This window comes from Carassius carassius, chromosome 2 (genome assembly GCF_963082965.1).
Source record: "Carassius carassius chromosome 2, fCarCar2.1, whole genome shotgun sequence".
In the NCBI taxonomy this organism is placed as follows: Eukaryota; Metazoa; Chordata; class Actinopteri; order Cypriniformes; family Cyprinidae; genus Carassius; species Carassius carassius.
Window position 1 is genome coordinate 27703169 of NC_081756.1, and position 17822 is coordinate 27720990.

General features: G+C 37.9%; 1 protein-coding gene across 1 annotated transcript in view; it reads right to left on the reverse strand.

Moving 5' to 3' along the window:
- LOC132107757 (cadherin-11-like) overlaps positions 1-16929 on the reverse strand; it is a 66811-nt gene extending 49882 nt beyond the window's left edge. Inside the window, exon 1 of the mRNA XM_059513948.1 lies at positions 16429-16929. The gene's annotated coding sequence lies outside the window, so the exon portion shown is untranslated. The remainder of the gene's footprint in view (positions 1-16428) is intronic.
- Positions 16930-17822: the final 893 nt, after the last annotated feature.

Genomic DNA, 17822 nt, shown 5'->3' on the forward strand with positions numbered 1-17822 from the left:
TTGTGATTTCTGACCAGTCTTTTCTGAAAGCACGTTCTTTTAATACATTTTTCAATATTTCCTGGATACACTTTCACCCACGTGTGATTCCAAGCATTAAAACTCCCCAGACAAGACCACTAATTTATTTTTGTGTTTTTAAATCAAATGTTGTTTTTATTAGTCAATGCTAAACTCAATAAAAAAAAAGAAAAGAGTCAAATCTGGACTCAGATTTCTAAAGCTTTGATACAGATGTTTGTCTAGACTTGCAAATGCAAGTAGAAAGAAATCTGCCAGCACATATATCCAATCACAGCCCATTGAGTTTTGCTGTTTCCCAGCTGCAAGATTGCAAATCTTAAGGCATGAGAAGGGTAATTAACAGTCTAGTCGTGAAGCCTGGCAGAGCAAGTTATCCTCATAATTACAGTGAGTAGGACCTCCGATCAGCCGTCTGCTTAAAAAAAATAAAAAATGCTCCAGTGCTACTTTACATAAACATGAAGACTTGCCACATACACATTTCAAATAGAGGTATCTCTTTAACTATGCAAAGACGGCGTGAGTGCATTTGATGGCTCTGTTTTGTTTTGCATGAATGTGCTGCATTTTTTATGTAATACATCTTGTGTGGTACATTCCAACATCAGCGAATCATGAAATTGGGTTTGGGCAAACATGGAGCACGGGTGGACAAATTAGACTTATTTACAGGGTAAATATGCAGGTCACAGCTGTGTCTTTGCCACACGTGACGGAGCATCCTGTCAGACACTACTGTGGAATGTTAGACAAAACTAAATTACTCATTTTGAAAGCTGTGTGTTTCCAGGAACTATGAGGAAATAGTGAATATCATCCGAGATGAACCTAATGTCACTCACCCTCCCCTTTCTCCCTTTGAATTCTATATCTTTATGAATATTACATACTTTGTTTCATAATTTATTATCTCTGTCCAATTACAACCGTTTGAAAAACAGCAATGACCAGAAATGTCCCTTGGACCACATCAGCAACAAGTGGACATCTTGTACGGCAGAGAAAGAGTATATAAGTCAAAATACAACCAAAGCCACACAATAAAAAGCAACTTACAGACAGACAGAGCACTCATCTATAGTTGTAGTATCCTAACAACAACATCTGGGCCTGATTTCCAGCACTTCAAACCAGACGGGGGAACAAACTGCATAAATAAGCATCCTCAAACACCATGAACGGCGCCCAACACAGGCAGCACAAAAACCAATAACTGCCACCAATCTTCTACAGACACGAACAACAAGTCAAAAGCTTCTTAGATGTGAACACGGCCAGTGCTTCTAATAGGCTGAATGTGAACGTGTTTGAGAGAGAGGTAGAAGAAAGAAGATTAGCTTTCCTCTGCTTTTCTGTTGGGACAATGGACACAATACATTTAGCAATCAAAAGACATTGTTTTATTAAAATCTCGGAGATGAAAACATCAGAGTTTCAATAGCAGAGAGAAAAAGAGTCAGACAGCGAGGTCACCTTGTCTAACTGTGTGACTCGCCTCTATTCACCTCTAACTATACATATTCAGTGAACTGTTGCTAAGAAGGCATTTTCAAAGTCAAGCTGCATTCTAGCAACTGTGCTTTTCTGCTTCATGTATGGGAGACAACAGTGGCATGAAATGAGTGGCTGATAAATGGCTATCCTCTTTTCACAGCTAGTCTTCTATTCAGTTTTTTTTTTCATTTACTTTCCAGGCCATTTGTTTCCTTCCAAAGAGGAACCTCAAGTGAGGGTGCAGTCCAAGTGATGACTTTGTCCCTGATGCTTCCAACTCAAAGCATCACAACCAGCATCAAAATCACACGCCATTCTCCTCTCGGTGAGGAAGAGATTACAGAAGCATGCCTGGCACAAACATATGAATCTGGATTTATATGTCTGTGTGTGTCAGTGTGTGTGACTTCAACAAGAAGCAGTCAAAAAAATAAAAAATAAAATCTGTGATTGTATTGGTAATATATGTAAAAGTGTAGAGCCGCAGAAGCTTAAGGAAAGCATGCGTCAATGGAACGCTGATATTCCTGGCACCAGTTCTCTCTCGAGGGTGATGTTTATGGATAAGCTCTTGAATATGTATTTCACAGTTTATGAGATGTTCCTCAGAATGACTGTCCTTTATTTCCCCTGAAAAAGGTCACTGACCCTCCACTGCTGGCGAACACCTGACTTAAGGCCAAATTAAATCACTCCACTTTTCCTCCTTGACTGCCATTTATTTTGAAGAAGAGGCTCCTAGTGCATCATATTGCCTGTGTGAAAACCCGCAATTGAGGGGAATTCAATATGCTTTCAACATGCATTTAGCCTCTGCAGTGTCAGATTTGTTATTGTGTATATCTGATTAAAAAAAAAAGGAGAAGAAAAACAATGATTCTCCCGGTATGCTCATCGAATTATTGCAGTTCCACCTATCTGACCCTAATTTTGTAAATCGTTAGGTTTTTATTATTTGTCTATAGTTCTTCACATCAAACTGCAAATTATTTTCTCCACTCTATTGCTTTCTAATAGGATTTGTGCAGCAGCATATTTGATTGTAGTAATCTATTTACAGAAATCTTTAGAAATGAAAAGAGCTGAAGAACAAGCTGTGAAAACTGTAAATTGCTATTAAATGGGGCTTTGTGCCTGCACAACACTGATGCCCTATTTGCATTGCCGAGGTGCATTCTGATAAAATCACCATTAATAGAAAAGACGGCCATGCAACGAGCCTAGTCTTACATGGGAGATAAACCAACATTTAGATATGCTGAGAGATAAGTAAAGGACGCTTCAAAAAAGTCTGTCTTTAAGCCAAAATGAGCATTAGAAATGAGATAAGCCTGAAGGTACAGTAGTCTGGCACATTTTTTTAGCATTTGGGATTACAATTTAGCAGTCGGTATAAACCTTGTGATTAATTAGCACGTTGACTTTCATGCTTATGGTGCATTATGGGTGCCGGGAGCTAAATAAAAGAAACATAATCTCACAGAGATAAGGCATCACCCCTTTCCTTATTATAAGAACATACTGTTTTTCTTTGTTCCTTTGCTGTTGTCATTGGAAAGTGACCTATAGAATGCACTTTTTTATTTATTTACAGAGTTATTTATTTATTTTGCTCTATTTCTTTCAGAGCTCAAAAGCTGTGAGCAGCTGAATGGTTATCTTGATAAGAGTAGGCCCTGAGCTGCATGCGTTGTGACAGCCTCCAATGAATACCAAGTGACGTGAGTCACAGTCTGCAGCCATTCCGGAAGGAATAAAAAAAAACTTTCCATTATAATCGCCACCTCCTTTTAAACAGCCATTACCTCGGGGCGCAGTAGCCAGAGGTGAGGTATAGGACCGCTGACATACACCCACTATCGCCCGCCAAATTAAAAGAGGCTCTGGCCGGTGTTCTTGAATGCTAAACGCATCCTGGAATGCCTAATGTGGGTCTGATTCATCCACTCAGACAACCTGAAGAGGACGGGATCCCTCCCCAGCCTTCTGTGAGTGCGATAATAAATGAAGAGAATGGAATCAATCAGCTTGAATTATCAATAAACACAGCTTTAAAAGGCAACAAAAGAGTAAAGAATCACTAAAAAAAGGATGCGGGCCGAGCTGCTGAGAGGGAGATTTTTAGAGGACGGTCTGGCATCTGTATCTCGGCCACTCATGGACGCTTCGTTAATCGGCAGCAGTTGAGCCTCATTCATCAAGGCAGTGGCTCTCAATCCCCGCTCACACCCCTCACTCATGGGGGAAAGGCAGATGTAACTCCCAATGTGTGCTCCATACTGTGGCTAATGGCTAAATCTGTCATTTTCACCATTATAAAGGTTTCTGTTTTTTATGCTTACAATCTCCATCATGCTTGATTAGTTGTGGTATGCTGGATTCAACGGCTTCCTGGTTATTTTGCCCAGAATCCCTCCATCTGTCTTTCTCTCGCTGCTTCTCTCATTTTCAGTTTGGTCTTTCAGTGGCTCTCCCTGACAATCGTTTCCCACATCTCGTACTTTCCACAATCATTTGCCCAATTATTTAACAGACTACAATATGGAATAATTCATGAAAATGAATTATTCCAGTGGTTTAATAAAAAGTGAGCCTTGACTCGCAAACTCTAGCTGTAGAGACAGTAATCTTCCATATAAGAGTAAGAAGTGATAATGAGGGAATATATTACACTGATTGTGTGTAACTTAAAATATAAGACACTATTGGGGAAGCAGCTTTGAAAGTGTAGATTGCAATGTTATAATTTAAAGTAGATACCTCTTTTATTAAGAAAAAAACTTTAATTTATTAACAAAAATGTAGCTGAAAACATTTAAGATTTTAAGAGGATACACTACTCTCGGTGTTCACGAACCATTTCTTATTCGTATTATGTTGAAAAAAGTATGCTTAATATTTTTGAGGATAAAAAAACAGGATTCATTAATGAACAGAAAAGATCAGCATTTATTTGAAATAAAATCTTTGTGTAACATTACAAATATTTTAATGCATCATTGCTGATATAAAAGAAAATATTAATTTCTATCAAGAAATGTACTAAAATCTAACTTTTGAACAAATGGTGTATATTATGTATTACGATTTTATTAAGGTAATAGCATTAAAATTGAAACTTAATTTTACACAAAAATATACTAAAATGAATGCAGGCTAATAAACTAATATACACTGTATAGTAGATTTAAAAATTGTGATAAAACAACATTTGAAAGTAGTGGTTAAAATGAATCATTTATTTGATCAGTGATTTAAATTCTTCAAAATGAACTGAAAAATAGAAGCGTAATTCTAGTGAATCAGTTCAACATTACACACGCAACAGGGGACAGAGCTTGTCTGAGTATTGCCTCAGCTCATTCATCTGTAAAGCTGTAAGCATAATAAAATATGCTGAATAATATGTTTTTTTTTTTCTTTACCCAGTGGAAAAAGTTACTTGTTGGTGTTTTGAAAAGCGTATTTGAAAAATACACATTTATGCAGTATTATTCTCTTCTCTGCCTCATTTTAATACAAAGACTGTGTTCACCAGCAGTTCTGAAATAAGCTAAAATCATAGGCCCACAATTGTCTTTCAAGAGGTGCACAAACCCCATGCAGTTCTCTACAGATTTAAGGTGTTTTTTTTTTGTTTTTTTTATCCCTGGACTCAGTGAGGTGCCACTAGCCAGTCATAATCTGTTATTGTGTGCCTGAAACCATGTGTGATTAATTTCTCTTTTAAATGAACCGTCCAGCCCGGTTTGGCATTGGGGCCATGATGGAGCCGCACTATAAATGGTTTATGTCATGGCTTTTGTCAAGTGCCTTTCCCCCACAGCCTCGCTCAGTAATTGAAAAGCCTCCTCCGACGGAGGGACTGAGCGACAGTGTTCGCTGCATACTGACGACAGAGACCGAGGGGAAAATGGTCCAAATGGGTCTAACCACCTTAGTGTGAATAGCTACCCAACAGGATTTCCAGGGACACCTGCACTGACCCATAATGACCCACCCTCCATCCAAGCAATAATGTTTTCTGTTCAGGCTGGGCGGGAGGTGGAATAACTGGATGATGGAATGAATAACAATGTTAATAACGAAGCTCTCGCCAAGCTTTGTGTTAGTATCAGATGTGTTCATTGTGAATTTGATTTAATCTCAGAGGCGACTATATCTGTCAGCGTGGCATCAACAGGCATGGAAATTGCTCTCTTTTTCCGGCCCTCTCTCTGTTCTTAGCCTCAGAATTTGCTTCGCTTGCATACAGAAGGGTTGTGATAAATGATAGCATCTGCCTGCCTTCTTCCCACCTGCATTTACAAATTCCTTATAGAGGTGCTCAGAGGAAAGAGGTTGGCACTATGCACAATGCAAACGGAAGAAAAAATAAATAAATAAGAAAAAGTAAATGCCTTCAGTGTGACTCTACAATTTTCATAGTCATGAAAATAAAGAAAACTCTTTGAATGAGAAGGTGTGTCCAAACTTTTGGTCTTTACTGTATATATATATATATATATATATATATATATATATATATATATGTATATATAAAAGACATTAAGTTTCATGTCTTAGATGTTTTAATGTTTTTGAAATAATGTCACCAAGGCATCATTTATTTGATAAAAAAATACAGTGAGAACATTAATATTGCAATATATGTTATTGTGAAATAATAGCTTGAATATATTTTACAATGTAATTTATTTCTATGATGGCAAAGCTGAATTTTCAGAAGCCATAACTCCGTGTCACATGATTATTAATCATTCTAATATGCTGTGATGAATTTTGAAATCAATGTCGAAGTGTTGTTCAGCTTTATATTTTTGTCGAAACAGTGAAACATTTTTGTTATTATTGTTTCATGAATAGAAAAAAAAAACTCTCATTAAGAAAAAAACTTATTTGTAATATAAATATGTTATAATTTCATAAATTTATTTATGGTCATGTTTGTACTATTTAATGCATCTGTGCTGAATAAAAGTATTAAAATCTTTAAAAAATAAAATAAAATAGAATCAAATTAACAGCTGATTCTAACTTTTAAAGATTTACTATACAATAATATTAATAATATAATCATCTCAAATAAAAGCTACCCTTAAAATGTATTTAAATAAGATTGAAATAAATTAAAAACACAGCAGCATTTAAAAACCTAATTTTAGCGGTTAACCATGCGGGTCGCCTCAGGACAGATTAAGTGTTTACACTATACTCCATACACCTCAGAATGGATCGGATCACAAAATCTTTTGAACTGTGTTCATCATTTACACATATAATTCTGATCATCTCTGACTGATCCTAATACCAGTTCTAAACACATTCTCTGAAGTTGCTTTGAAACCACACGCATTCTTTCAAACACCACACAAATGATGCTTGACATGACCTCAAAGTCAGGCCAATGGAAACAAACCACGTCTGCAACCGAGAGTTACTTCTTCCAGTGACAATATGCTGTGCCCCAAATAACCATCAGAAGCAGAGAAACACCTCAAAGTTAAGAAGTTATAGAATTGTCAACTTTCATGCCACTCAAAATCTCACATTTCCTTTGCTTCAAATGCGGCTCGGAGCAGTGCTTTTGAAATCCCCCACATGCCTCTATTCTGCGTTAAGACACTTCTGAAAAAACAATGCACACTGGCACATCCTGAACTGTCCGCATATAAAACACAGAACAGTTTGTCACTGAAAGCAAAGCAAACCCTCTAGCTCTTAAATTTCAGCAGTAACTTTTCTGCTCAAAGCTCAGATTTGAGAAGGAGAATGAAGAAATAAAGTACTTTTATACGTATGTGTATGGTATGTAACAAGTGACATAACGTCAAGCAATGGTTTTATATTCTCTAGGCAGCACAGTCAGTGCATACATACATTCTCGACTGTTACCAAGGAGAGCCATTTTAAACACAGACAGCGTCAGGTCAACAATCACAAGACTGGGCATCAAAGAAAAGATGGTTTGTTGTGGGGTAAAAGGTGTATACAGAAGGTGAATGGGCAATTGGCAAAAGAAGAAAGGGACTGTGTGGATGTGAACAGGTCTGTCCGGCATAAAATGAAAGACAGTGTTTTACATGACAGTTGATGGAATCATGGCTTGTTTGCTCTTCGTGGGAGTGGTGGACTGATTTGAATGGATGGTGGTCTTCAGTTTAGGGCCGGTTTCTCAGCAGGGTGCGGCCTTCTCCATTACAAGCCGGTTCGGTTTTACGACGCCAGGATAACTGTCATGCTAATGAACGCCTCGCTGGCCTTCACGAGCCCTGTGTCCTTGTGGAAGAGACAAGCAGTGTACAGGCCTTTGCCGTTCTCACAGAAAGGCCATTACAGCCTTCTCCTCCAACAGTTGTAGTGCTAATGTTTAACAGCCTAATTAGAAAGGGAAGCGGCTGCTTTTCTAAAAAGAATGTCCACCCATGGGCCACCTACAGTGTCAGGCAGCTGGACATAATTTCTGCCTTACTGTAAACTACAAAGCCCAGCAAATAGGGGTCAACAGGATGTGGACACCCCTGCATTAAATTATAACAATTAAAACCTCAGACTGGACGAGTCCCTGATGCCCCAAACTATTTACTACTGAGCTTGTCCGTAACAGAAAGAGGAATAAAACGAGCCTTCCTGACACAACAGAATTTACAGAGGTGTGAAATTAAGTGCAATTTGGTATTACAGTGATCCAGCCAAACCTAAAATACCTTCTTAATGCGAGTATGAAGAATGATTCAGAGAGGATATAAGCAATGGAAAAGCAGTTGCATCAAAGACAAACAGCCCCACAAATGGAATGACAACGTCTGTGCTACAGTGGTAACACTGCAACACTGGCAGATTCCTGAGGGGGTTGTATCCAGAAGTTTGAATGGGTTTACTGATGCAAACCCTCATTGACAAGCACTAAACAAAAATAGACCGCTAGACGGAGGGACAAAAAAAAAAAAAAAATTCCTTTCTGCTGCATTTTGTAATTTTAATTTTTGTAAATGTTTTCTCTTTTATTTAAAATGTATAATATATTTAATTCCTTTAATATTGTACATTCGAAGAATTCGAAAAAGTTGGAAACTGTCTGCAGATTTACGGATACATTTTCTTGCGTATTAAGAATTCATGTTCATTAAAGTTTCTTTGTTTATCCAAACTTAGATTATGTTTCCTTTATTGAACATATATGCACATGGTGTAATGTAGAAAAAAAGTAATTATTATTAGTAAAAAATATTATTTTCTTTATTTATTTTTTTTTACTGAAGATTTGCATATAAAGTGATACAAAAAGTGACTCTGGACAGAAAAAGAACAAATCCTTACCCTACAACTGATTTAGTAACATTAGGTAATTTTTTTATTATTATTTTTTAAATAGCTATAACCCTTGACAACTTGTGGAAACTCAAAACACTGGTTGAGGTTATACGGTGATCAGTTAGAAGGTATCAGTTAGGTGTCTTCCTTCTGGTCTCTAAGATTTTGCTGGCAAGCCTGAAGACTGAATCCGCCATTGTGGCTGCCTGATAAAGAGATTAGGTCACTGTGAAAAGAGGCGGGACAGCATCGCCGTGCATCTGAGATGCTTAGCTGAAAGGCCCATTGTAGGACCAGTACACATCCTGCCTTCCCAGAGTACTTGACAACCAAAACAGCCAACAACAGAATTCCTGTGTCAAACAAAACACTCCTTGTCTACCCAAAGGTTTATCTGCCTCATTTGCAAATGTATGCCTTTGTGACTAAGCCGCTTCCAATTAACCCAGCCACTAGAATCAGAACTAAACAAATTATTCACTCGTTCCATGCTATTTTTGTTAATCTCAGGGTTAAAAATGAAAATGACACAAAAACCATTTGGAGAGATGGACTGACTGAATGCACCTCTCTTTAAAATGTCAATAGGAAGGAAAACCAGAATCCGAGAACATGTGCTGGGACTGTCCCACTACTCTTTTGAGTGCTTTTCACCTAAAAATTCAATTAGCATATCAAGTCAAAAGTATTTATACATTATAGAACACCAGATGTTCCAAACCAAATGAGTTCAAACACATTTCTTTCTTTCTTTCTTTCTTTCTTTTATTAAAAAATAGGATTCATCCTTATTGATTTAGTTGCAATTTCCCTCTGAGGAAATGAGCTCTTCAGATAGTTAAATTTAGCTAAATACATGTAATCAATCATGCATCTTGTCCTATTATAATTCCCTGAGAAACTAAGAGGCATAATAGACAAAATAATATCTTTTCAAATCCTCAGAACCTGGCAGAGAAAGGGCCAGATCACAACCTGGATCTGGGGCCCTGCGATTGGCTAAAGTAAACAAAATTACTGATTACAAACCCCTGGGATTCTTTTTTAATCATAATTCATTCGAGACAGATTTTCATCCAAAAGTTAATATGAGACCTTGGAGACTGCAGACACATGGCTATGAATGCCAAGGGCTACAGAAGGTTATCATTGCCGTACTTGTTTAATTCCTGGTAGTGCAAGCTTTATTCTACTTGTTATATATAAACACAAAAATTGGAAGCCTTTATCAATTTCCCTTGCCTGAAATATTGGCCCACCAGGTTATTCAACAAATTATTTTATCTTCCACATCATCTGTTCCATAAACCTAGTTTCCTCTCACCGTCTGGGAGTTGCTGTTACTCGCAACCATTTCCCCTGTTCTTTTGGTAACTGAGTTGTAATTGGCCTGCTTGTTATTCACTGTTGACAAAGCCCCAGTGCTGCTAGATTTGGACCTCCTGTTTTCTCTAAGTGCACCAGCCAAACGCTAGCATTGTGGCCAGGTCTTTAGAGAAGCCTGCCCATCAGATGGTCAGTGGAATGGAACATTGCCTGATTCTTCACACACCATTTTGTCAGCTTAGGGATTAAAAGGAATGAATATTTTATCAAGGCCACCAAAATGTTCAGAATCAGTGTGCGGAAGGTGATGAGTTACGTCTTTCTCCATCTCTGCCAAAAGAAATGACCATATCCTCTGAGGGCCAAAAACAACAAGAACAACAACAAAACTCTGTTGAAAAGAAACATCATGTGTGGCCATCCATAACCAGACACATCACACGTCAAATTCATTTTGTTGTGGTGGATTTTCTCCGCCTTAAATCAGATAAGGAAAAATAAAAATGGTAGTAAAGCGGAGATGAGTGACAGAAAAGAAGGCTGATGAGCTGGTAATAGCTATAACATGGAAAAAGCTCAGGGTATGGCTGAGTAGAGGCCAGGGTTCTGAGATGAACTCTGACGAAGGTTGAAGCAGAAATAGAGGGAGCAAAAGAGTGGGCAGTGATGAAGAGAAATAAGAGATGACTGACTGAGATAGATGGGGGGAAGTTCAGACTCTTTTCTCATAGGCGTCTGACATTTACAGGGCCAGTTTGGAGAAAAGAAGCTGGAGGAAGCTCTTGACCTCCACTTCATTACAAGCCCAAAAGACCCTCCACCACATTAAATATTGAGAACAGGTGAGGAAGCAGCTCTGAGGAAATACAACAGAGTAAAAGGACAGCAAGCAATGAGAGATGCATTGAACTGTGAGAACAGCAATGCACTTTTCATCTCTCTCTCTCTCTCTCTCTCTCTCCCTTTCTCTCTACAGCAAACTTAAAATCCAATTTCATGCCTCATGTTTTAAAGTGAGCTAATTTTAAGAGATTTCCCTTTCACTGTTTTTCTTTTCTTTTTTTCTGCATATCAACAATCTGCAGCAATATTCATTGCCATTAAGTAGGAAACAGAAAGCTACTTGAATGTTTCTATAAAAACCCGTGTGATGGCGTAGCTCTTGCAAACATTAAGAGACAACTAGCATCGAGACAAATGCCAAGCATTAGCCACTGTCATCATGACTGGCATTCTCTGTCTTTTTCTTTTGTTCTAGTAATTTCTGGGATGGTGAAGCAGCAAATAAATATTTAAAGGCAGAATAATGTTGCGTAGCCCACAAATTTAGAGACAACCCTCCAATACACGTTGAGCGAAATTACAACGATCAGGTTGTGAGTCAAGGTGTGTTCTTGCCTATTGTTTCATTACGTTCGAAGACTTAATTAGACAAGAGAACAATGAGTATGCATCTCAGGGAAGAGTTTAATTGCACCAAATTGTACATTGCCAATAGCACAGTGAAGGATAAAAGGAAGAGAGTTGGATTAAGTATTAGCGTATTATGCAAATGCATCACCATATGACACCAGATAATAAACCCGGAGCACTTAACGCTCTGATTGCGGGCTATGGGTGATCTGTAAATTAAAAGATGTTAGTTCAGTTTCCGAGGGAACGGGAGGGGGTATTTGTGATCCATTTGTGCCGGTGTGCTCTTTCTGATTGGTCTACGAGGAACGCAGCCCATGCTCATTGTCTTCGGTGTCTTGAATATTAGTGTTATTGTGCACTGTGACTACGCTGGGCTTAAACAGGGGAAACCCAACAATTAGCTTTATTGCAGATGCAAAGAAGGAGTAATGGAGCGTGTCATTGCAGATCTGTTCATCCTCCCACCCCTTTCTAACTCCAAAGGAAGAGTTGCAAACCTGTGAAAACCCTCAGCAACACTAACCCAGATGGCTGGTATCTGGACTCACAAATAAGCTACTTGTTTACTTACAGGAATTCATGGAACGGCATGAACCAATGCATAGAAAACCATATTCACACAACCACATGTTGTTGTCCTAATGTGTTAGGAAGGCATGTGGGGGATAAACTATTCCTGTGCTTCCTGTGTCTGACCCAGCACGTCTGTTTTATCAGTGGTATTACGGCTGGAATTCAAACTGAGAGGGAAAGGAGGGGTGGCACTTCTGTCGTAGGATACATTATTGAAGAAAAGGTTATGCATCTCATGTCTAATTGTGCTGCGTGGAAATGGGTTCAGGATAATGCTATCTGCTATTTTTCGGCCAAGCAAGTCTGAGAGTAGAATCAGGCCTATTACTGGCTATACTCCTACGACACATCACTTATGATCAGTGCTTTCTTTCTAAAGGTCAGCTCTGTGAGAACACCGCGAGATTTTGTATTCTGGATAAAATAAAAAATAAAAAAATATTAAAAAATCAAGACTAATGACTGGCCCTATAGAACAATACATCGAAATTAGTACGTTTAAATGCTAGTCAACAGAATTTTTATTGCATAAAATCTAGTTGTAAACAAGGATAAGACTAAATAAGTTAAGAAAAATATCTAAAATGGAAGAAACAACAAAATACACATTCAAACCTCACAGATAATGCCAATCTTTAATGTTCTAGCTTATATTCCCCGATGCCATTTATTTGAGGTAATACCATAAATATAAATAAAAATAAAATCTGTGCTTGATAATGCTACAAAAAAATAAAATAAAATAAAATAAAATGTCTCTTTTTATTTTATTTTTACAAATGCATTACATTTTGCAGCATTTAAAATGAGCAACATAAAAGCAAGCAGCACACTTCAGTAATTTTAAAATATGTGGTGTTTAATCTATGTATAGTTATCCATAAAAGAATATATGATACAACAGTGAAAGAAGGGGGGAGTTACATCATGGTCTTCAAAGCCAAAGGTTTTAAAAAAAAAAAAAAAAAAAACAGTATGATGATATAGTATTAGATCAAAGAGTGGTCTTGACATAAAAAAAAAAAAACATAAAAAATAAAAAATTGCAAACTGCTTTGACAAAATCTACTTGGCCTGTCACACTCCAAGCTATCCAGAGTAAATGAAGAGTATTAACGATGAAGACTAAAACCAGCATGCCATACTGTTGGCAGCAAATTCACAATGCATTCCTGTGTTTTCATTCATAATCCACTGCATTTTCAGAACAGCAGGCTTCAGATTGCCAACATTTCAATGTGAGATCACATATCACACCAAATCTCATAAAACAACAAACACCAAACTGCAACTGGCACATTGCGGCCAATCATCTTACTCTGTTCATATAAAGCCATCCTCATATATCTCTGTATCACTAAGATCTCCTCAAGTGTTTTTCATTAGGCATCCTTTCCACAATCTCAACATCTCCGTACAGCATTAGCCCTGAGATCCTAAGTGATGAGTAATGTTTGTCATTGCACCGCCTTGTAAAGTAAGGCATTAAAAGAATATAAGGTAGAAAAGAATATCACCCCCTGCTCTAAAAGTTAGTATATAAAAGGATGTATGATTTTCTGCTTTGCTAATTGCTCTTCATAAGGGTGAATGGATGTATTCCACGCACCCACGCAGTGATTAGTACAACCACGTTCAGCATGAAGGCTGCTTTGTATAAATGAAGCTATAATTCTCCACTGTGCCAAATACTCTATTAATAATTATTTGAGGAGAATAAAAAAAAAATAATAATAATAAAAAATGTATGCATCCAAATGATTCTCTTGTTGCAGAGTGGAAATTGTAGACTCTCTTCATGACTCTTTATAACAAAAAAAAAAAAAAAAAAAACACTTAAAGATCCAGGCCATTGTATAAGCTGAGCATCAGATCAAATGAAGCAATTAATCAATCACCAGGAAAGTGCTTTATACACTAGAAAGTGTATGGTTCTCATATAGCACCATGCTACCAGTCAGATAATGTATTCATGTGTTCCAAGGTCACTGAGACTCCTGCAATGGAGACAGTTGGCACAAACAACTTGGCCCTGTTCAAGTGCCGTTATAATCATCGTTATTCTGCACCTGAGTAGAAACCACCACAATGAGACCATACTGTTGAGGAGGCTGCCAGCAGAATCAGAATCAGACTTTCTTCATGCATCAACATGACTGAATGTACCTAGGCCTGGGGATTAATTTACTTTTTTCAGCAAAGCCAAATGATGTGCAAAAGCACTGTATGTCTGATCGTAACTTCTTCTTTGCCTTCAAAAGACTTGCTTTAATGAAACCTCAAATTAAATGCTCCCTCGCGGAATATGGACTCTGAAAATCTGTTGATGTATTCATTTCTTTAACTGAAAAGTAAACTCAGCACAGAGATCTCCCTGTCTTGTTTGGATGTGGCTTGATATAAAAAAAAGGCTTTACCAGGCACCATGACAAATGCCTCTATTTGTTGAAAATGACTGAGTCTCTTCCTCTATCGACTCGCAGTGATGTGGACCGGAGCAGTGCAGCACCCAACACAATGCAAGGGCAAGATACCGGGGCTTCATTTGTTTTGTTTTTTTTTTTTGTTTTTTTTTTCTCCACACAACTCCAAGGTGGTAATGTGACACCAAAGGTAACAGAAGCCACTGACTAGAAAGATGTTAATCCTGACAAAGTGCCACAGCATTAGCCAGAGCCTCTGCTATATTGAATTCTGCATCCCTGGGGAGCATGAGCAACACAGACGGTGGCGCTCAATCTTTTTGAGTGGTCCTCTGAGACAAAACTGTGGTAAGCAAACTGGGCCATGACTAAAAAGAACAACAGCACCCTCTATTGAATACATGTGAGTGTGCATGGTGTTCTATTTATATTACGATTCTTCTTCTTAGTATTATTAAGAATAATAATGATACTAACATATTTATCTCTATGATGTTCCATTTCAAATGTGTTTTTTTTTTCTCTTTTCTTTTTTATTTATTTTATTTTAATTGCATTATTGGATTGATAAGGCGTTTTATTTATTTATTTATTTATTCATTCATATCTCTTTTTAGGCCTATGTCTGTGATAAAACTGGCATAAAGTAACAGACACCTCAACTGCATTGCACTGAAATAAATAATAATAATAATAATAATAAAAATAAACATGTCAAAATAGGCAAATTCTAGACAGTGTTACTATGACCAAAATGTGATTTTCAAACAAACAAATAAATAAATAAATACACGAATTCGCTTCACTGATTCACTCACTGTCTCGACTACTTGTAAGCGTCCTACCGAGGAAATACAGAGCTGATATTGTTCATAAAAGATCTGTGTAATGAGTCATGGTGTGATTCTCGCAGTGGGGGGCATATCCCTGTTTTTATGCCCGGGGTTGTGCTCTCTCACCACCCGCACGACTCCTTCATTCCCCGCCGTGAATGCTGAGGCGTTTGTGGATTGACTCCAGCGACAGACGCTCGCATTCCCTTCTACAAACCAGAAACTCGTGATGGTGGAAAACCCCATTACTTGTATCAAAATAACAATTCTAATATTAATAATCATAAACAAATCATTAACTTCTCATTGAATAAATTAATAAATACACGAACAGGGGACACCATTCCTGCACTACGCACTAGATGGAATCCTTATTATGCATATTAGGCTATAATAAAGCGGCATGGAAAGTTGAACCCAACACACTAGATGATCGACAAGTCACAAAAATAAGTTATATAATCTGATAAGGTAATAATAACGTGCTATAACCATTAAAAATAAAACTGCAGCGCATTTCTGTAGGCATACTTTATACACTGGAGGCCCATAGATAGATAGATAGATAGATAGATAGATAGATAGATAGCTAGATAGATAGATAGATAGATAGATAGATAGATAGATAGATAGATAGATAGATAGATAGATAGATAGATAGATAGATAGATAGATACTCCACTTCGTGACCCTTTTCCCCTCTCCTCCTCAGGCTCAGTGGGACGCAATTGAAGAGCAACTCAACATGTAAAAGTTGAGCTACTCACTAAGCCATGAGCAAGAGCTCCATGGTCCAAAAAAAACTGTCCACGAAGGCAAAACGCCCCTCTGAATGTCATCTGCTCACATTTACAGACTAAGTGTGCATGGTTTACAATAGATGTGCAGTCACTGCAAGAGAGCTGTCTGCTGAGGCGTGGAGAAAACCTTTGGTGAGAACGACTGACCTGTCCTCTCCATTCCTCAGAAGACAGTCCAGCATTGATATGATGCGCATTTCAGTAGTAAACAGAATCACTTCCTACCTTCGAACACTTTCAAAGACGACACCGGTTGTCCAGTGATGGTCCCAACAGCGGCTAAACGCTGCCACTTCTTCTCTCTGATCAACAATCAACATCCAACAAGAGCAGTCTGTGTGTTAGCACTCCAGACGCAGGGTCCTCCGTGCCAAAGTCCTCTCCCGGGATTGAAGCAAAACATAAAGACCCGCTTGATTTACTTTTTTTTCTTCTTCTTCCTTCTTCAAGTAAGTACCGAGGGCAACTGTTAAATGGAGACTGGTGAAGTAAAACTGAGGTATGTCCACGATCAGTCAGGTGCAGCTGCTCTGCGCGCACGTTCGCTCTGTTGCTCCAGCAGACGGAATGATGATGATGACCGGTGCGATGTAACGCAAGCAGGATGTGTGTGTGTCTACCGCCGGTGACTGTGTCGTGTCAACCCTCCTTCTCTCCCTGCGTTTCCAGATGGAAGCAGTTTCTCATCTGTCCTGTCGTGCGGTCCCATCTGAAGCGAGCGACCAACGCAACTGTTAAACCGGCCTCTAAAATCCTCCTCCAATCAAAACAGGCGAATGAAAGCTGAACCTACACTGGGGAATGAAATACCCGCGCGTCTCAATAAAATAAAAACATTTCAAAATTGTAAATAGTGTCACAATTCTCTTCGAGATGTCAAGTTAATAAAACAAATAAAGATCGTTTGCTAATCCACAATAACTATTTTAATCTCACACGTCTTCAGTCTATAGTTTTAGTTTGTGTGTTTAGCCTATTATGTGTGTGTGTATGTGTGTGTGTGTGTGCTTTTAACACCTGTTTACCATATAATACTACATATTGTTTTTTTTTTTTTTTTTTTTTTTTTTTCAATATGCTGTAACAATTTTATATAAGCAATACGTACTCAAATCCATTACCATATACTTTAAAGGTTTAGGTGAGTTACTGCTGTGTTACAAAACTCTATCCCCTGTTTCAAAGTTGACTTTATCTTTTTATAGTTTTTAAGGTGGAATACAGTATTGTGCACATAAATTCACAGCTGAGAACAGCACAACGCTCACATAAACTAATTCTGAAAAAATATGTAATTTTGTCAGAAGACCATTACTCCGGTCATCATGTCAGAGCTTAATTGTAGGTTAGGTCTATAATTATGGTGTCCATTACTGCTCTGCTAATTGGTATGTCTACCCTTACCATTGTGCTTTGTTGATGGAAATTGGTATTCTACTGAAACTGCAGTTTGACCCACTTCTTTTCCATTTGTTGAGGCAGCAAAGTTTATTTTTCTGTGAATGTGGATCATGCTGAAAAATAAAACCGCTGGTCAGAATCCCATTTGAAATCTATGAATGCAAAACACTCCATTTAGATAGAAAGTTTAATGAGATGAAAATATTTTTCTTCTCTCT